Source organism: Chrysemys picta, chromosome 7, assembly GCF_011386835.1.
Source record: "Chrysemys picta bellii isolate R12L10 chromosome 7, ASM1138683v2, whole genome shotgun sequence".
Taxonomy (NCBI): domain Eukaryota; kingdom Metazoa; phylum Chordata; order Testudines; family Emydidae; genus Chrysemys; species Chrysemys picta.
The window spans coordinates 103,709,902-103,731,768 of record NC_088797.1 but is presented as its reverse complement, the minus strand read 5'-3'; the positions used below and the strand labels follow the sequence as shown (position 1 = coordinate 103,731,768).

General features: G+C 38.9%; 1 long non-coding RNA gene across 1 annotated transcript in view; it reads left to right on the top strand.

Annotated features, from left to right (window-relative positions):
* The window catches only part of LOC112059776 (uncharacterized), a 42,288-nt gene extending 26,996 nt beyond the window's left edge, over positions 1–15,292 (top strand). Inside the window, exons 4-5 of the long non-coding RNA XR_002889051.3 lie at positions 8,852–8,968; positions 14,620–15,292. This is a non-coding gene — a long non-coding RNA (uncharacterized LOC112059776). The remainder of the gene's footprint in view (positions 1–8,851; positions 8,969–14,619) is intronic.
* The last annotated feature ends 6,575 nt before the right edge of the window (positions 15,293–21,867 follow it).

The window sequence follows — 21,867 nt, the reverse complement described above, 5'->3', positions numbered from 1 at the left end:
TCCTGCAAACCCCTGCCCCCCCAAACTCCTTGCCCCTGCCCTCCCTGACTCCTGTACCCCCCACATCCCCACCTGCACCCCTTGCACCAAACAGGAGCTGCCCCAGGTAAGCGCTCCACACCCCAACCTCCTGTCCCAGCCCTGAGCCCCCTCCCACACCATAAATCCTGTCCAGACCCCGCACACCAATGCTTTTTTTTACATTTTTTTTATAAAGCGCGAATTGTACAAACAATATTTGGAAAGATCATTAAGTGGTCCGCCGAGACCCTCAGTGATTTTTCAAGTAGTCTGTGGAAAAATAAGTTAGACTACAAGAACCATCAAGGTACCTCACTTTAGTTTCATTTAATTCCTATTACTTATAGGAGGAGGATGAAGGAAAAAAAGAATGATAAACGGGGGTGGGGGGAGATAAGAGAGAATGTTCTTTTCCTTGGCTGGGTCCCAAGGAGGGGCCCCCAAAATGAAGCTGAGCACAGGGCTCTACTAACTCTATATCTGCCACTATGTCCACCTCTTTTTCTCAGCTGCCTGAAGGTTGGACAATTTGACAGCATATTACAGCACCAACAAGCATCCAGGCCCCCCATCTTGCACATCTCTGTGTCTTCCAATAAATTTTGAATGGAATCTTTTGCAGTATCAGGCATAGCCTGAGATCCACAGAAGCATTTTTAACATTCCATAATATGCCCTGCCACTGGGTTCTTTTATGGGATGTGATAACTCTCCTTCCCATGCTTTCACAAAGAACTCCAAACCAGTGAAGTTCTTCTTTATTAGTAAAGCATACACAATGGCCATGGGTTTGGGGAATTTGAGTTATTTCCAAGGTTCCCAGTAGCTCTGGGACCTGACAGTCCTCGGACATCTGGACTACCAAACTGACACATTAGCAATTGTTTTAGTTGTAAATACTGCCACTCCGCTGAAGGTGGCAGGTCAGATAGTTGCTTTAGTGTTAGAAAAGAGAGAAAGCCCTTTTCCTTGACTAATTGGGAAATCCATATGATGCCCTTGCTCTGCCAAATTATAGTTTTTTCCTCCCATTTGTAAGTTTGGATTACCCCAGATAGGTGGTTTTGCCTGATGGTGAGAATGAAATTGATAGCTCTCAGGTAGGATAGCCCAGACCCTTCACGCAGCCACCACTGCAGGCACCTTATTTTTCTCCATCAGACTAAAAGAGGAACCAAGGAGACCTGCAGGGAGAATTGGATGCATTAATAACCATTTGATTACTATCTGTGTGGACAAAAAAGGTGTTAGCATGCTGGAACCAATTTGACATCTGTGACTTGATAAAAGCATAATAGTAATTTTGTAAGTCTGGGAGCCCAAACTCTTCCTTGGCTATAGGGTGCTGGATAAGTGATATTTGTGGGCATTGACCAGAGCCCTATAGAAAGGCTCTAATAATGTTATTAAATTTTCAAAAAGAAGACAGAGGGTATATTTTAAGTTTTAGATTCAAGCAATCTTAAACTGTCGCAATAAATATATGGAATAGATGAGCAGAAATCTTATTGCTAGCTGGCTAAAAGTAGTATTTCATAGCAATGCTTATTTATATAATCAGGAAAGTGTTCCAAACAGTTTAAAGTTTACAATCTAATGATAGTGTTTTTTATTACATTGTTCTATTTTGTATCCACAAACACAGACTGGTATATGGTCATTACAGTTGAAATACCTCAAATATGTAATCACAGGGCGATAATTTAATGGTTGTGAGGCCATAGCCATGAAGTATGACCTTTATGCAGAGTAAGAAAACCCAGACCAACTATTATGGTGTCCCAAATAGTTGAATTCTGGTATGCAAATGACCTCATGTAACAACTGATGTCACAATCTATCCCAGCCACCATCATCATAATTCTCTCAAACTACCTACAAAGCTTTTTTTCCCTTTCTTTTTAGTAAGAAAGTAAGATATTTCCATCTGGCACAGTGAACAATAGAGGATAAGGGGCTAAAGTGTGACTAAAAATGAAATACTTAGCAGTGGAATTTAACCCCCTCAATATGATTTCATATTGATATAAACATAAAAGTAAATACACATTGATTTAAATATAGCTGTTATTATCCTTAGCGTCATTCCACTACCATTCAAAATGAATTAGTTACAGAGATCTCAAAATACAGCGTTATATATAAAATATGGAAATAAACATGGAGATGCACAGGACACTTTATGAATAATATGTTTCACTAAAATCCTAAAGGAAAAGTGCTTATAAGCTTCATTCTCTATTAGTACATATTAAATAGAATGTTCCCCTCATCATAATATGTTCCACTGATAAAGACAGGGATAAATTTTACTTGCCTTAGTCACACAACTGTTTCATAAGTCTACTCACATAACTAAGATGAGCAGGATTTGGTCCACAAATAATATTAAATTCTGTTTGTTCCATGTAGAAATTGATATTTCAGATCACATTATGGATTTTTACATTGGACATTTTCTTCACCATTTCCTATATTACAAAGCACTGTGACCCAGTCATGCTACACATAACCAAAAAATGGTGTATTATATGTGCATATACTGTATATAATTCTAACTTCTAGAAGAATAATCAAAGGATTAGATAAAATACACAGTTTATTTTTCTTGAAAGCCAAACTTAGATACAGTACATGGTTTTCTTGCCAGCACATTTCTTACCTTGTAAAGAACATGGCGGTAGTAATGAATGATGACATGGTGAATGTCTTAGACAAGATGAATATTGTTATAGTGGAAATTATCTGTACTTTTTTGTCCTGCTTTGCTCACTTTTGAAAAACAGAGGCTATGGCTTGAATGGATCTGATCTGGGTTGTTTGAGACACTAACTGGGTTTTTTGCATCCATAACTCTTTAAATTGTCCCTAAATGTGTACTAACAGATCCTGCTAGGGTAGTTAAAATACAAAAACAATTGGCTTTAAAATGAAAGAAGTGTGAAGGAAAATATTGTTCTGTGTCTCTTACTAAACTAAAATGATCTTATCGGGCTTTGCAGGCCTGCCATCTACTGGTTACTTTTAATTTTTTTTTAACCAGCAGGAGTTCATGATGACTAAAATGTAAACCCCCCATGGAAATGTCTCAAACTTTCTTTATTGAGCTACAGGAACTGAGACTAGGGAGAATGTATTTCGCTGTGTTGGGCAGCGTATCTACATGATAGGCATAAATTATACCTAAAACTAACAGAGGACCAGAATGGAAGAATCATCCTTGATAAGCTTTTGCCATATTTCTCTTTTTAGATTGCCCATCTTTTTAACTGTGTAAATAGCATACATTCCTCTATGGATCAAAACTTTCATAATAGCAACGGAAAAAAATACCTTGTTCCAGATCTGCTTTTGATCCAGGTCAGCTTCCCCCTCCCTCTGGTGAAGCAGCATAGCACAGTGGCTCTCTTTGACTATTTTTAAATTATGCATGTAGTGGGCTTAATGAATGTCACTTTAGATCTCAACAACATATTTGCTTTTCATTCACAACTGATCCATATGTTAAAACTTACTAGTGACAGATAATATCCAAACACACTCAGCTCTAGAAATAAAACAGTAAAAGTTATATTTCTAAATATATCATTGATAGTTTATTAGATAATAACTGATATTTCCACTTCATTAGCTGCTTTTCACCTAAGGATTTGGGAATTCCAATCTTCTTCTCCAGGTTCCTGTTTTATGGGCCCAATCTGCAGTTCTTACTAAGTCCTAGTGAAATTAATGGATACTTGATCAAAATACAGACCATATTAGGACTGCAGGATTTATATAATCTGATTAAATGAGAAGAAGAGAATTTCAAGGTCCAGGAAAACCTAAAGGATCCCCTCCCTTAGTGACATTCTGCAATGTCATCTACTCAGGCTCTCTTCTTGAATAATTTTTAATTTTTAAAACTTGTTCCTGCTCAGTTATTCATTTTCGGTGCGAAAACATGGCTTTATTCAAGAAACAGGTGGCTTAACACATGAAGCTCTTACTAATGAAGGGAGCAATCCTTTTTTCTTTAAAGATGCAATAAACTACAACATTAGTGAATTCCTTTGTTTGAGTATATAGCTAATAGATCTGTGAATACCTAGTGACCACTGTGAAGATTTATGCTGCACACTACACCAGTAGCAGAGCTAGAACTCCTGTCCTACTGCTGCAAAAACAAAAGCTACTATCGCTTGCGCTAAATGAAAACATCACTTTCTGGTTTCAGTACAGGGTCTATGAAATATAGTTAAGCTGTTCTGATTCTATCCAGCAGATAATAGTAGTGTACACATAAACAAGTTAATTACAACAGAGAAAACATTCATGTGTAAGAAGTTGAGTCAATTGCTGCCTTGAAGTCAAACGTGTGTGTGTGTGTGGGGGGAATTAATGGAGAGGTGGTCGTCAGCCATCATCTGACCATACTATTGGTACAGGGATGAATATTTCACAGAAAGCCAGCATGATACTCCTCTAAGCAAGAGCAATGGGTGTGTCCTTACTGCTGTTGGCTAGTGCTTGTGGCTGATGACAGTGGGCTTAACAGTTGGACATGCTCCTCTTATTAGAGATCATGCCTCTGGGGAGATGTGGTGTATGCCTTGCTGTAAAGTGTGCATACTTCCCAGAGTGCATGAGTGTGCTTTGGCAGGACCCTACCCTTACTCACAAAGGGGAGAGTAGAAATAAAAGCTCCCTACATATTCCCCCATTGTACACCAGAAAAGCACAGGGCAGGATTTTTCCATAGGCTTGCTATATGTGGCTTTTTTAGTTACCTAATATCTCAACCTTGCTGCACCAAAACAGTCCTTATGCACAATAACTCCTGTTAGAAAAAAGTGTGAGTTCTACATGAAAAGGGCTGCAGGATAGGGGAGATCAGCCATTGAAACTGTTCATTGCTATATGTGCTCCAGGGCTATGAATATTCATTTATCCTTGAATTATTCCTTCTCAAATGTTATGAATACAACTTTAACGTTTTAAAATTCTCAAGCATTCTAGATCTCAGTAAAATAGAAGTAGAGAGTATGTTAACAAGACTGCAATGTATGCTTTTTTGTTGATGGCCTTGATTCTGCAAACACCTATCCATGTATGTGAGTACTCCCATTAACTTAAATGAGCTTACTCACATGTACAAATGTTTGAAAGATCAAGTCCTATTAGTGAAAACTTTTACCACTCAAACTGGACAAAGTGAATTCAGCTTACTGTACAAATCATTATACTTTTGGGGTCATACTTTCTCCTGTCTAAATTATAAACTAAAATAATAGCTATGTTGGGAACAGCTTTGTTATCCTTTTGTTCTTTTTTTCCCCCCAAAGCTTTTGTTAATTTTAGTTAGTTGTGTGTTATGTGACAGGTTTTTGGTTTTTTTGCTGTTAAATACTTGTTTGTGAAAAACCTGTTCAGGAATTGGAATAAAGAATTAAAAGGTCTAAATAACAAATAATAAAATATTGTTCAAGTCCTCTCTTTTTGTCTCAAATATGTCTTAATTTGGCTCTAGAGAGGAAGGCTTAGCTAGAAAACTGTTAGAACCAACATATTTCAAATAATGTTATACTTACTGAAATAAGAGTTTGAGACTCCTAGAATTAAATTGTGGCCCCAATGAAGTAAATGGGAGTTTTGCCACAGACTTCAAAATTTGAACTGGTGTATGGAATCAATGATGAACACACACAGAGCTGCTGCAACCTTAATTCCTGCCCTGGATAAATTCTTGCTATTCAAACTTGCTGTCTGCCAAATTCTGCCTTCAGACACATAAACTCCAGCTGAAGCCTAGGTGAGTTGTGTACATGTATGGAAGGGCAGATTCTGACCTGTGAAGGAAAGACAAACATTTGTTTAGTGTGAGTGATATATCAGCCATTTCACCACTCTAAACATAGTTTTCCAGATCCTAAGCTGTGAGTAAGGAAAGCTCAGCATGGGCAAATGCAAAGGCAGCTCTGATCCTGCGACCACCTGGGTGTTGGTCTGGTATTTGATGTAGATCACAGCCTGAAAACTGCTCTAATTTATGCTAGTTGCCAACAACCTGAAGGACTGGTTTTTGGCATCCTGAGTGTTGGGATGTCCTGGCTGCCTCCTTTCCCTAAGCCAGGCTCCCTACCACTGCTGCCAGGAGGAGTGCTGGTGTGGGAGTTGTTATGGCTCTACACCTGAAGATCTCCTTACACTGGAAGAATCCTCTTGTGGCTCAATTAACCAGGGCAGGATCTCAGCCAATGAATGTAATCCTTTCATTGATAAAGGTTTTTAAGGCTTAATGCAATATGCATCTTACGTTTCCTGTAGTCTGGTAGCTTCAAGGGTGTTTTCTTTGTTAAGGGATTGGGCTGGTAGTGGTGAGGATAGGTTGTTTGTAGCCATCTCATTGACAACAGTTGTTTCCTTGGTCTGACTCTGTGTGAAAACATCCCTAAATAATCTACTGAAAGGTGTAAAATAAATAGGGACTCGTTTTCATTTGGATATTTTGTTACATTGTAAAGAGATGCACTGTACATGTTCCAAAGGGCCAGTCTGAGGCTTACTGAATCCAACAGCAATTTTGCCACTGAATTTACTGGGTGTTGGATCAGACATGCATTTTCACGACTATAACCATAGTATTTAAATCAGAAACTCAGTACTTTGCAATTTGTATAATCTTTTGTCGTTAATGTTACTTGAAACAAAATTTATGATGCAGCTGGTTTGAAAATACTATTTGCTCACACATCTTTTCCTGCATAGCCCGTGGTTACACTAACATACATCACCTGAAGAGGTGGATATACCAATAAGTATACATTGAGAAATGAGAAGACCACATTACAAAAGTATTAGTTGTGGTACATCTCTGTGTTCATGTCTGCTCTATGTGGTCAGTGAAGGAATTGGGAAGAGGGGAATTGGGGGTATTAGAGAGACATTTAGGGTAAAATTCTGATCCCACTGAAATCAATGGCAAAACTCCCATGATGTTTGGATGGACATGGAGAAGAAAAAGGGGAAGAAATATTGAGGGAATGCATCCTGGGGAAAAGTAGTTTGTCTGTTTTAACTGATCCCACAACATACCTACAATGTGTTCGGAAAACAATTTTTCTCCAATAAATTGCATTGTCCAGACTATTAGTATCCAGTATATTTAGAGTGCTCTGCATATTAGGTAACATAAGTTGTCTAGGCTTCTTAGGTTATCAGCTACCAGAGTTAAAAAAGGCATGGGATTGACACCATGTACTTTCTGCCTGAAGTGGATGCTACAGAATCATTCTTTAATGGAAAGGCTGTAACCAAGGGGCAAGTTCCACACCTGTTAGTTACAAGTCTGAGTTTCTTGTCAAACTGGGAGGGTGTATCAAATGGGATCATGTCCTGGGTCTACTACTAGTCAATATTTCCATTAATGTCTTGGATTGAATGGAGAGAATGCTTATAAAATTTACAGATGACACCAAGATGCGAGGGATTGCAAGCACTTTGGAGGACAGGATTAGAATTAAAAATGATCTTGATAAATTGGATAATTGGTCTGAATTCAACAAGATGAAATCCAGTAAAAACAAATGCAAAGTACTACACCTTGAAAGGACAAATCAAATGTACAACTACAAAAATGGAGAATAACTGGCTAGGCAGTAGTATTGCAGAACAGAATCTGTGGGTTGTTTGTGGATCACAAATTGAGTATGAGCCAGTAATGCAATGAAGTTGCAAAAAAAGGCTAATATCATTCTGAGGTATATTATTAGGAGTGTCATATTTAAGATACGGGAAGTAATAGTTCCACTCTGCTCTGCGGAGGCCTCATGTGGAGTATTGTGTGAAGTTAAGAAAGCTACCCTGTAAAAAAGATGTGGACAAACTGGAGAGAGTCGAGGAGAGCAACACAAGGCTTAGAAAACCTGACCTATGAGGAATGGTTTAAAAAAAACTGGGCATGTTTAGTCTTGAGAAAAGAAGCCTGAGGAGGGATCTGGTAAATCTTGGTAAATCTTCAAATGTTAAGGACTGTTATAAAGACGAAGGTGATTAATCATTCTCCATGTCCACTGATGGGCAGGACAAATAAATAATTGGCTTACTCTGTAGCAAGGGAGATTTAGATTAGATATTAGGAAATCCTTTCTAACTATAATGATTGCTAAGTACTGGAATATGTTACCAAGGGAGGCTGTGGAATCCCCATCATTTGGAGGGTTTTAAGAACAGGTTAGATAAACATCTGTCAGGGATGATCTATGTATATTTGGCCCTGCCTCAGGACAGTCAGTAGGGTGACCCGATGTCCCGATTTTATAGGGATGGTCCCGATTTTGGGGTCTTTTTCTCACATAGGAACCTATTACCCCCCCACCTCCTGTCCTGATTTTTGACACTTGCTACCTGGTCAGCCTAGCACAGTGGGATGGACGAGATGACCTCCCGAGGTCCCTTTCAGCCCTACATGTCTATGATTCTGTGAAATACAGTAGAAGAATGCTGCAGTTTGTGCACATGATCTCAAAGAACTTAGCAATGATATTTGTAAACCCTTTTATCTTTTATCATTTTATCTTTTATCAGTATTATTCACGTATACTGGGGTGTTTAAAACTGATCTTGTTTTCTTGTTATGCAAGATGTTTTTGCAGGGATTTACCATAATAATGTCTTCTAATCAAGCTGATTATGTATCCCATATGGGACATTAATATATGAATAAATTGTTCTTTGGGTACATCTGTTTATCAAATGAACTGTAATAAGCATAATACAGTGTTCCATAGAGCACAGTATACAGTGTAATATATGCTGCATTTCTAATATTTTTACTCTTTTTAACTTCTAGACTCATGTCTGAACAATGAAAAACTAAAGCGATTGGTATGAGAAGGAGAAAAAAAGAATTGAAAGATCTGAGGATGACTGCTGGGGTCTGTGCTGAGGACAAATTCTCACTGATAAGGTATATCAATATGCCGCTATCACAAAATCAGTTTGCCTTTATGCTTATTATTGAATATAGTGCTTCAGAAGGAGCACTGATGTTGATTCAAAGCTGTATGGGGAAAACTGATTATGGGTGGTATTTAGAAAGCAACAGAGACATCTAATGAGGACTGTGCCACATACAGACAAGAAACAGTTATTGCTGTTTCTTTTACAGGTCAAAAGAGACCTGAGCATTCTATTCCTGTGTTTTCTCTGCCAAAGGCTTGAATAACATACTTTCCTGTTCTTAAACCACAAAAACCTCTACACAAATGCCTGCATATTATGTTTTATTTTAAATCCATAATGTCACGTTAATTTTTCTTTTTCAACATATTAAGTGTTAACGATGCCTTCTATCTATATAACAACGTGAAATGCAAATTACAGCTTCCATAGTACAGTTTGTTTAATACAAAATTAATTAAAATGCATAACCCAACAACTCTCCACTCTCATTATGAAGCTCTATGCTATATCTGTCCATATTATAAAGCAGCTGCATGTTGGCTCTTTGATACTGGAAACCCTATTGTCATTAGCCTCATTATGACAATACTTTATAACATTCAAAATGTGCCTTTCCAGCAGGATTCTGTAAAGAGGATACAGTGTATTCGTCTCTCTGTTACACAATAGAAAAGCAAAATAAAGCAGGGAGTATGTGTAATGGGAGAAGGGGGGATTCAGATCCTTTGATTAGCATCCCCCAAAACAATGGTGGTTCTAAGAGTAAAAACTTTTTAACCACCAGTGGATGTGTTTTGATAGTGATGTCTGTTAGCAGATGGAAAAAGTTGCTCATTGATAGAGGGTTTGCCCTTACGTTAACTACATAACTTTACCTCAGTGTTTACATTACTCGGTAGGTATTCCTTGTAATAAGACGAGGATAAAGTAAGTACTGAGTTAACATGATCTACTTACCTAAGAAAATTTGGAGGCTTTTTAGGGTGACTTCTGTACATGTTGTTTGAGTGCAATGAGTGAAATCAGTGTTCTGAAAGATGGCTGTGAAGGAACAGCTTTAAAATATGACAGTAAAGAGGGCATTTTAGTCAAATCAGGAAACAAAAGAAAATGGCCTTGTGATGTCTATTCTGGTAAATAGTAGGGTCACTGGAAAAACTGATTTAACTTTTGTCCTGAACTGGCAAACTTTGGGTTTCTTTTTTCTCTGAGGAGTTGCAAACAAATTCCAAAGGGCTAGACTAGTGGTCCCCAATCTTTTCAGGGTTGCACCCTGCCGACCCCTGCCTCACCCCGCTGGAACCTGGACCAGGGCTGCAGCTCCTGGGGGGGGGGAGGGAGGAGGGGACATGTGGACAGGGGAAAGGAGGCCAAGGCTGGGGCCGCAGCTGGGGGTGGGGCTGGGATTGGGGCTAGGTGTGGAGGCGCAGGCGAGCTGGGGGTGGGACCGGGTGCGGAGCTGGGGCCACAACTGGGGGTGAGGCCAGAGCAGGGCTGGGTGGTGCTCCCTCCCTGCCCCCCATGGGGATTGGCCTGGGCCCTGCTGCACTCCCAAACATTCCTCCATGCCCCCTGGGGGTCGTGCCCCACAATTTGGGGACCCCTGGGCTAGACTGAGCAAAAGGCATATTTGCCTGTTTTAGGGAGTAAGAACCCCTCTATACAAGCTACCTGGACCTTGGATCTGGACAGGCAGGATCAAATGGGGCTTACTCCCTCTTCAAAGCAAGAGGGATTAGGAGCAGGGAATGGGCAGAGGCTTGGCTTTGCCCCTCACTCATTGACCAGCACAGCTTAGCTAGCCTGGAGGGAAGGGAGGTAGTGACTTGCTGCTAGAGTAGGACAGCAGCAGTAAATTAATACATCCAGGTGGAACTGTATCTAAGCTACAGTGCCTCCTGGGATGATAGTTTACATGCCACCACTTGCTCAGGGCTGTGCCTAAAGGCATAATCTAGCCCACCATAATTTTCTTGTTTGTCTGCAAAATCTGCATCAGGTAGGAGGTGGTGACTAGCAAACTATTGATTGGTTGCCTGGATTTCAAAAGCCCCCTCTAATCCTACATTCTTTGGGATTTAAAATGGGCTGGGTATAACTAAATATGAACTGAGAATGGGGCTTTGGTGAGTTCATTCTATAAATAGCTCTATCAACCAAGGTGAAGATATATGACTGGAAGTCTACAACAAATGTAAAATATGCCTCTAGTACTCCAAGGGTAAAAGGGTACTAACTCATATTGTGCCATTAGTGTTATTTCTATACTTAGTGTTACTTCTATTTTACACTGGTGTGTTCTGTCCTCTTGCTCAGAATGTCATTCCCCATGTAATCTCACATACAGATAAGCCAATTTTTATTATAGGTAGGAGTGGCTGTAGAGCGAAGTGTGTGTCGTGCATTAATGTGGTAGCTCCCCATTGTTTTTCAGGGGAAAGGCAGGTTAGAGAAGTCGGAGCTGGAGGTCAGCAATAAGATGAACATGGGGCAGTTGGGGTAAATATCCCCCAAGTGTGATTTTCAGACTTCAGAGAACTTGGATCCTAATTAGTTGCCATGTTTATATGTATGTGGGGATCTCCTAATAGGTGACTGAAATAAAAGTTGCCACCATTATATCTCCCACAAGGGAGGTTATCTGCCTGGCCAATAGGTTTTGGGTAGGGAACTGGTGCACCAGATACAGAATTTTGAACTCGATGAGAAATAGCTTAGTTTCTGTTCCTGAACCATGGGGATGATAGGCAACAGACAGAACCAGCTCCTATTCCTAGGAGCATTTTCCTTTGTGAGTGCCTTGTCATTACTAACTCTCTGTAGTGTAGAGTTGTCATATAAACCTTTCCCCCCAGAATGTCTTTCTGGAGCTGGCCCTTTACATATGATAGGGTCAAGCAGCTGCAGTTCTATAGTATTAATTTTGCAAGTGGCTTCTGTTTGCTACCTCGCCCTCTCTTCCAGCTGTTAAGTATTAACTCTTGTTATGTTTTCTCCTTCTCATTCCTATGGAGATGACATATGCAGATTTGTTTCCATTGTCTCTCAGAAAATGTAGTTTTACAATCCCTTTCCCTTTCCCAGTTCACTTTGGGATTATATAGTTTGGGGGCTGTGTAAATCAATTCTGGAGTAAATGTTCTGGGAGTGGGAAATAAAATAGTATGGAGGGATATAATCGGAAGGGCTTGAAGGGTGATGCTTGCTTCTGGAAGAGTAAATATTATAGTACAGAATGTGGCATACATCTTGTGTGCTATCTTGCCTTTAGTGATCAACATTATCAGACTAAATGTAAGGGGATATTAATGGGAGTTTTACTTCAACAAGATTACAGGAGTGGGGCTTTAGTTAGGCTAACATTGGAGCATGTTCCTACAGGGAGTCTTATACTGTGGATTATGGGAAGAATAGCAAAACCATACAGAAATTGCCAGTGCCTGTTTTAGCTTGCACGTGTCAGAGGCATAGCTCTCACACTGCAACTTTTGTAATTCTCAGTGTTTTGTTTATACTGCATAAGGAATTTATAATCTGCATGTCTGATTGGGAATACCATTTTTTTTTCATCTGAATGCACTCCATTTTGACTTGCGTACCTCTTGGGTGTATAACAAAGAGGATGCCAGTTGTGTGGAGAGGAAGAGGTTTGCTGAATCACAAAAGAGCACACGATCAGAAAATCTAATAATGTGCAACACTCTTTTAAATTAAACCCTGTGTGACCAGCTGGAACTTTGAAAATTTTACCATAAACCACTGGGACAATTAATCATAATAGAACTTACTTTATATGCAGTTTTCTGAAATAACACATGACTGCGTAATTATTACAAGAGAAAATATGTTGAATGTGATTTGGGGTGGATTTTAAATAAAAAGCTGTTGTACTATATTACTATAGGTATAAAGACAAGTATTCTTTGAGTTCTCTGGTGCTTGGTTCTGGTATGAGAAAACAAGCTGTTCGGTTGCTATAGCACCCAATGGTATGTAAAGATACACTGTTATAACCTCAGTTATGGAGCTTTTTTGCAAGTTTAAGTTGTCATATAGTGAGGTAATGACAAACATTAATAATTTTAAAGTTGAAGATTCAGCTGTAGGAAGATAAGACAGCGGTTCATTTTATTTGTATGCGAGCATTGATTATAATGAATAATTATTGAAATGTTTTTAAATTCCAAATATATTTTTTGGGGGGTGGGGCTCACTGAATGTGGAATGGTAATAGTGAAGGATGGTCTAGTGGATAGAGCGCTAGATAGGGACTCAGGAATCCTTGGTTTAATTCCTAGCTTAGCCATAGATTTCCTGTTTGACCTTGGACATGTCTCTTAATGTACCTGTGCCTAATACTTCCATAGCTTTTGGGGGTAATTGCAGGATAAAATCCACTAAAGATTGTGAGGCACTCAAATACTATTGTGATGAGTGCTATAAGTACCTAGATAGAGATTGTGATCCAAAGTTATTGCTATTTGCTGGTTGTTTAGTGGTCTACCAATTTATAGAAGGAGTTGTGGGGGGGGAATCAGTCTAGTTTCTAGTGGGTAATTGTCTAAATCACAAAACAACATTACATTTAGCACTGATTGGAAATCTCAGCAGAGAAACCAAGGACAAGGAGAAGGAATTACTCATTCTGTGCCATTGGCCTGGATGATTCCAGAAAGGGTTGAGGTACACAGACTGGGCCTTCACTGTTCTGCCCATGCTGGAGCTATTCTATAGATAAACGAAGATCATTAATCTCCTTGATGAGCTCCAAATTCATTTAACAATATTTTAAATGAACACTATTCAAAAGAATAGATTCCCGCCCATAAAATCTCCTTGTTGCCTTGCATTATAGCTGATTTTCCATGGTCAAAAGCTTGACAATATTATATGCAAAATCTAGCATGAATGCAAACTTAAGATCAAGAAATCAAGCATTTTAAATTAAGGATTTTTCAAAACGTACAAAGTTCATTTGCCCATATTGCACCTCTTCCATATTTTGATATAGATTAAATAACAAATATTAAAATGTACATTTAAATAATTTCTAAACCATCATGTTGGATCATATGTAGCTCTTAAATTTAATTTCCTTTCTTGTTTTTTAAGAAAAAATGGGGGAAGCTCTACTAAATATCAATGCAGCCTAATCAAAATGGGTCTTAACTGAGATGCAATTAATTGAAGAGTTCTAAATTCAGTAGGCCTTTACTGAGAGTGGCTGGCAGCTGGCTGTGGGTCCTAACCCTGCACACACCTGCAGGCTGTAAAAACCTCAGCTAGCAGGGTGATACTCTTGCCAGAATCCATGGTCTGTAGCAGTTGCTGAGCCTAGCCACTACAGGTGCCCTTCACTCTTGCCAAAAGTTGGTTGGAGGAGTTCTTTCCTTCAGCTTCCACAGAGTTCTCCTGTGCAAAGTCTGCTTACTCATGCAATGATCTTATTGAGAAGATACAAGAACTTTTACTGTATTATTTCATAAGACTCTTTGAAATAAACTTGGTACATGTGGCCCCACTGTTTATAGTATCCTATATTTAAATATATTTTTAACAATAAACCATAGTATATACGTCAGCTCATTTACTGAAAAGCATCAGTCTTCTAATAAAAATCTGTTGTGTAAAATTCTGTTATACTTACTGTGACAGGTTCCCCCCTGGAACTGGGGTACCACTGAGCCCTCTGACCCACCAGCCTGGGCACCTTCTCACACTGTGCTGCTGTGACAAGCTGCAGACACGCTCCCAGTCTTATAGTTCCACCAACATACATAAAGGTAGGGATACAACCAGCTGCAGTTACATGCAGGCATTCTGACCAGCCACTGCATGTGGACCAACAATAGAGAAGCTACTGCCAAAATAACCCCCAGCTTTCCAGCTTAGTACCCCCTCTGGAGTATAAACCCAGAATTATACCATCTTGCACTGCACAGGGAACTGTACAGTGTAAGCGCATAGAGTTTGCTCCCCGTCCCCCAGTGTGGAGAGGAATATGCAACAGCCTTTGCCCCTTGAGCTAAGATTTCAAGGCATTTCATTCCAAACTCAGTGGTTTAGATTAAAACAAAAACAAAGATTTAAAGTGATTATAAGGCATAGCAAACAGACAGGGCTGGCTCCAGGCACCAGCTAGGCAAGCAGGTGCTTGGGGTGGCCAAGGGGAAGGGGCGGCACGTCGGTCTCTTCGGCGGCAATTCGACAGAGGGTCCCTGTCCCTCTCGGAGGGAAGGACCTGCCGCCAAAGAAGAAAGTGGCGCAGTGGAGCTGCCACCGATCGTGATCGCAGCTTTTTTTTTTTTCCCTGCTGCTTGGGGCGGCAAAAGCCCTGGAGCTAGCCCTGCAAACAGATCATAGCAAATAAACAAAATGCAAACTAAACTTAATCTACTAGATAAATTGGATATGAATTAGCAGATTCTCACCCTAACTGATGGTACAGGCAGACTTGTAGAGTCTTAAGGTTCAAGCTGCATTAGCTTTACTGCTTGAGTTTCTCAGGTCCTCATACACAGGCTAGAAATCCCTTTAGCCTGGGTCCAGCACTTCCCCCAGTTCCGTCTTTGTTTGTCAGGTGTTTCCAGGAGTCCTCTGGTATGGGGTGTGAAGAACAACAGATGTAACTCCCTGCCTCATTTGTGGAAAAATACATCCCAAGATAGAGTCCAGAATCATGTGGCCTGGTCACATATCCTTGTAGAGTCATAGCAGCCATTACCTCCAGGCTGTCTGGAGTGTTCTCAGGAAGACTCACCAGGTGGGGGATAAGTTTCTCCTAAGGCCTATTGTTTTCCCTAACAGCTCATTATTCTGAATAGGCCCTTCACAACCAGCTAGCTAGACTCAAAGCATCTTGTCTAGTGGACGTTACCCACATGTAACTACATTTGAAGTACAGATATATAGTCAGTATTTATAACTTCAGATACAAAAATGCTACAAATAGGATAATCATATTCAGCAAATCATAACTTTTCCAGTGACACTTTACATGACGCGTCTTCCATAAAATACATCATAATTATGCTATAATCATATCATAATATCACTATGAAGAATATGGGGTGCAGTATCACACTTACTTTAAGCAATCCAGTGTTTTTTGTCTCCAAACTTTATGGCTTCTGAAAATAATCTGAGAACATTTGCCCAAACTGAGGTTAGGAGGCCATTTGTATTCCAATCAGTAAAAGACAGAAGCCTAAGGTAGTAGAAAATGCATTTTTCATTCATATGTGAAGGTTAGAATGCAACATCTCAACTTTTTTCTTTTTAGCAAAAATCTGTTTAAATTTTGAAATAGGTTCTCGAACAAGTCAAAAGATCTTCCCTGGTGAATTTCACCACCATTAAGGTTGCTCTTTACTGATGTTTCCCGTTCATTTCAGTGGAATGAAATGGCATCCCATCTCTTACATGATGGGTAAAAGCAGCAGTAAACTGAAACTGAACAGTGGTACAATCCACAAGGGAAGTTCTACTACAGGTTTAATGTATTCCCATCAGAAATCACAAAAGTCTTTCAGGGTCTTATGTGTTTATTGTTAAAGTTCTACAACATTTATGTGACTAAAGGCACTTGTATATTTTACATTTTGTTATTGCATGTAGACATTTTATAAGTGAATGCAGAAATTTCAAGTAACAATTCTGAGTTTTTCCAAGGTCAGAGTAAGAAATATGAGTATTAGTGGAGAGTAACTTTGGCATATTCTTAATTATGCTGACAGACTTTTGTATTGATTTGTATTGTTAATGACTAAAGTATCAATATATTGTAAAATATTGTATAGCAATTATCTTTGCTTGGAGTACATTTAAGTAATAATAAAATGCTATGTACCATAGTAGAAGGGACAGTATGTTTATTTCTTCATGAACACTTCATTACACAAAACCAATTATTTATTTCAGTCCATGTATTTCTTAGAATCCTCTTTCCAATAAATAAACTTTTAACATGTTAGCTGTGTTTAAAACTAGCTCTTTTTACAGCCCTTATAAGTGTATCAGCAACACATACACACTGAAAACACTTCTCTCCTTTTCTTTGAAATGCAATTAGACATGCTTATGTTTGTGATTCTATTGGGATTCTATGTTTTTCCAATTACCAAAGAGTTTTCCCTTATTTAATTTTTTTCCTTTGACAGCCCTAGAGAATCTTTATAAAATAGCCAAGTGTTTAACTTTGAACTAGAATTCAAGGAAATAACTAATTGCATGAAGGCAACGAGTTGGTAATTTAGACACAATATTAAAAGATTAAAAATTGTCAAAATAAATAAGAAAGGAAATAGCAACAGCAGTACCAGAAGCAAGTACACATTTTACTGTAGAGGTCTGCAATGGGGGTGGGGGGTGGGGATATAGAGAGGAAGAACCTACTCTCATAGCTGTAAGTTGTCACAGGGTGATAAAAGGGGTGGAGAAGGGCACAGACTTTTAAATTTACCTAAGTGATCTTTACACATTTACTATAGTTTATTTGTTGTCTAGCACTTAAAATATGTCATTGAGTCTGCAATGGAAATACTTTTGTAATTGCCCGTATTATATGGATCATTGACCTTCAACAGTGGAACTGTTGAAGCAACTGTCCATTTATCTGGAAAATTACCACATGGCAAGTTCACATTAGACAGTTTTACAAGGGCTGCCCTAGCAAAGTGCCCATGTATTATTAGATACTGGACCACACAAATCTCTTTGCATTTGATTATCAGCTGTACCTTTAATTACTAAATATAAAAGAAAAAAGGCACCAGACTACCAACTTGCCTTGTTAGCAATTTTTATGTAGATATATTTCTGTTTTCACATAATTAATTATTAGAAAGAACTTGTAAAAACATAGTCCTTTTTAGCATTGAAGTAAAAAAAATACTGAACATTATCGCAAGAAAATATACACACCAAAGTTACAATTCAATGGAAAGGTTAAAAAGATGATCAAATGATAACTTGTTTCTGCTCTACTTTATATTGCCTGAAATATATTGGAAACAATATTTTAGACATTTAATTTCTATAAAACAGCAGAAAATGTTTGTTGGGCTTGAAAATAGAAATCTAGACAGCTTTTGGGGGGAATAAAGCATTGAGAAAATGACTGTAAAAACAGTAATTATTGACTAAGGATTATACTTACCTGTAGTATAATCTCTCCAAAGCAGATGTGAACAATAACAATGAGACTTTTCTATATGGTACGGCTTTAATAGAAAAATGTAGGCGCTCATCTGGAGACCTGAAATGACAGGAGATAAACGTTGGCACTGGAGTGTGTGACATTCTTTACAGTTGTGTCAGGGTACTATAGCTAGCAATTCTCATGGGACAGTTTACTTAAAATACTGCATATGTTAGCAACAGTGATCATGTTCTGATGTGTATGTTTGCATATATGTGTCTTGTTTTAGCCTTATGAGCAATCTGCATATCGAAGTTACAAAAGCTATATGAATAGAAATCTACTTAAAATGTAGATGAGATTATTGATGATGGTAATCTGCATTACTACTTTATCGAGACCGGATGTCTTTCTAAATGAGATGCTCTATTTACGCAGAAATAACTGGGTAAAATCCTATGCTGTGAATTATGCAGGAGTTCAGAGTAGATGTTCACACTGGTTCTCTTTCACAGATTTTAAGGCAAAAATCGGTAAAAAAACATAAAAGGCTTCAGTCAATTCTACTAATATCAACAGCCTGGTTTTTACAGCTAAAATAGGATGAAGTGCATTCCTGGCTAGGGCCCTGATTTTTGCAAATGTGATCAACCAGTATGAAGCCAGTCTTGTGCCCAGGCAGATTCCTATTGCCATCAGTGAGACTAGCACAGACCACGTACCCATGTGATCCCACATGGAAAAACGTATTTAAATCAAAATCCTGTGAGTGCACCCACTTAATTTGAAATCTGAGCTCTTGAGTCTAGATTGTAGATTAGGCAGGTGCCCACGATAAAGACCCAGACCCCTAAAGATTTCCTAAGGAGCTGATAGACATGTTCTCTGAAGTTCACCAGACTCATTGTTTCGGGAGTCTTCAATATCCACATGGGTAATGACTTTGAGAGGACAGCCCCAAACCTAAAAAAATTCCATTTTCTGTTTCTCACTGGCCATCTCCATCCAGCCCCACACATGGAGCCAGCCATACCCCAGATTGAATCCATGGACTGGATGTGGATGTACTAAATGCAAGGGCCACTCCCTCCCCTTCCTCCCCCACCCCCACCCCCCCCGTTGCCTGCTCAGACCAAAAAACAACAACAACAAAAAAACTCCATTGCAAGGCAAGAAGAAACCACTATGGCTGACCTCCCAGAAACTCCTGGACTCTACCATGTTCCAAAACTTAATTATAGAAAACTTCATCCAACTAAAATACCAAACGATAGAATGACTGAAGCCTGGTCTACACTAAAAAATTAAGTCGCTTTAACACAGGGGTATGAAAAATCTACACTCCTTAGTGGTGTTGTTACGACAACCTAAGCCCCCACGTAGATGGCGCTAGGTCAATGGTTGAATTATTCCACTGATCTTGGTGAGGTGGATTACTTCTGCCGACAGGAGAACCCTTCCCATTGGCATAGGTAGTGTCTACACTCAAGCATTGCAGTGGCACAGCTGTACCACTGTAGTATAGACATACCTGAGGCATTGCAAACTCCCTGACTGTTGCTATATATGTTCTAGCAACAATGTACCCTGTGCCACTCCATTACCCATGCAGACTAGTGTGGTTCTCAGATGATCTCGGGTGAGGGGGAAGCCGGGAAACAATCTGGAGCTTTGGTAACAGAAAACATAGTCTGGTGCAGACAGAGTCAGGCTCAAAGGAGAGCTGACCTGTCCTAGGCCACAAAAGTAGTAAAGTCATACCCCAAAGAACTTTTCGGAACCTTAAATGGCTTTGTAAACCCAGATCAATGGGAGGAAATGTGTGAGCGTCAGAGACTGGGCTTTCATAAAAACTAGGCTGAGGCTATGGAACTCACTCCTGCAAAAGATCAGAACGATCTTGGAATTAATTTCAGACTAAATGCAAAAATAATTCCTTCATCTTAACTTTCCTCCAGTAATTTTTTTCTCATAAAGACACAGAATAAGGTCACACACAGCGCATAAGCATAACCAAACACCCCCACCCTCCAAAGCCCTACTAGTAACACACCAAAAAACAACTTCTGAATGAAGGTATTTCCTACAGGCTGGGAAGGGACACATACAGAAATTATTATTGTTCTATTTTTAAATTACTGAGAGGCATTTCAGATACTAGTGGGGCTATAAATATATATAAATGTGTGTGTGTATGTGTATATATATATACATACACATACATATATATAAAACATAAATTTAGGTATGGTACAAAGCAAGACTACATTATTTTTCCTTTTGAAATTATTTTGAACAAATGTAATCTCTGATTTAGTATACAAACACGCTATATTAAGTAGTGGGTGCTTCAGATGTGATATAACATGTTAATACAGACTGGATTATTTCTCAACTTTTCATCAGCTTCAAAAAAAGATAAAATTTGTTAGGTTTGCTTTTAGGACAAAGCTATTTGTAAAGAACATTAGATAGGAAGAGAAACAAACCCCAGCACTTCTCAGATTTACCAAAAAAAGTCAAGAAAGGTGAATTAAGGAATAAACATTCACAAAAGTCACACTAAACTCCTAATAATGCTTCGGGCTAAATTCTGATCTCAACTCCATATAGATTTCAGTTCTAATGTTCTCTCCCATTGCATACAGAATCAAACTCCTTACAGGTCAAGCTCGAGGTCCCACATGTTGGTTTGAGATTAGAATTTTGGCTTTAATATTTGTAGTCCATTAACTTTAATTAAACTCACCCAAAACTTGTAAACCTGGTGCGTGTGGAGACTTTCTTAGGCTATATAAAAATAAGTAATGAGCTCAGTTGCTAGTGGGGAATTTCATTGTCTAAATGCTGTTGTTCTTAGATTAACTCTTATTGTTCTACTATGTATGATTCCTGTGAGGAAACTGAAATTGAATGGTACAAAAGTTCCTAGAGTAACAAGTTAAAAGTGGAGACAACTTACTGGATCAACCAGTCCAAAACCCTGCCAATACAGGATTGTTTCTTCCAGAATACTTTTTAGTATTTGTCCAGTTTTAAAAGTACCAGTGGTTGAGTGCTCACCACGAACCTTGAGCGACTTTTCTATAGCTGAATACATCTCATCGACAAGAAATTTTTCCTGCTATTCAGCCAGATTTTTACTTTATTCCTTTTATCCCATTACTCTTAGTGTATCACACTGAAAAAAAAAAACCTCCTCTCCTTTCATGGTCTTCAGATTGGTCTTTAAATTTTTGCAACCAAGTCATGTTGTATTTGACAGTTGTTAGTCATGTCACTTAATGCACTGTTGTAAAGTGCTCTGATACTACGATGATGAGAGTGGTACCAATAAACGGGACTTTTTTTTCTCTTCAGGATTTTGACTTTTTGGCAAAAAATAAAAAACAGAGAAATTTGGGGCAACAATTTAAAAAAAAATTGTTTCATAAATGCTGCTGCAGTGCCTCATCAGAGTTGCAGTTCGGGTTCCTCATACCTACCTTCTCCTCTGTGGACCTGTCTCACTAGCTAGACTACATCTCCCATTGTGCACCAGGGTCTCCTCTCTTGCTGAGCCATCGCCATGCATTATGGGAGTCCCAGGTTGTCTTGCATCCTGGGAGATGTAGTCTGAATGGGGAACCTAGCTCACTGAGAAGAATGGGGGCATGAGGCTCCCATAGGAACCACAGCAGCATTTCCAAATCAAGACAGTTTTGGATTTGGACAAAATTTTTAGGTTTTTGCAGTGTTCAGTTTTTCAACAATAAGTTAAATTT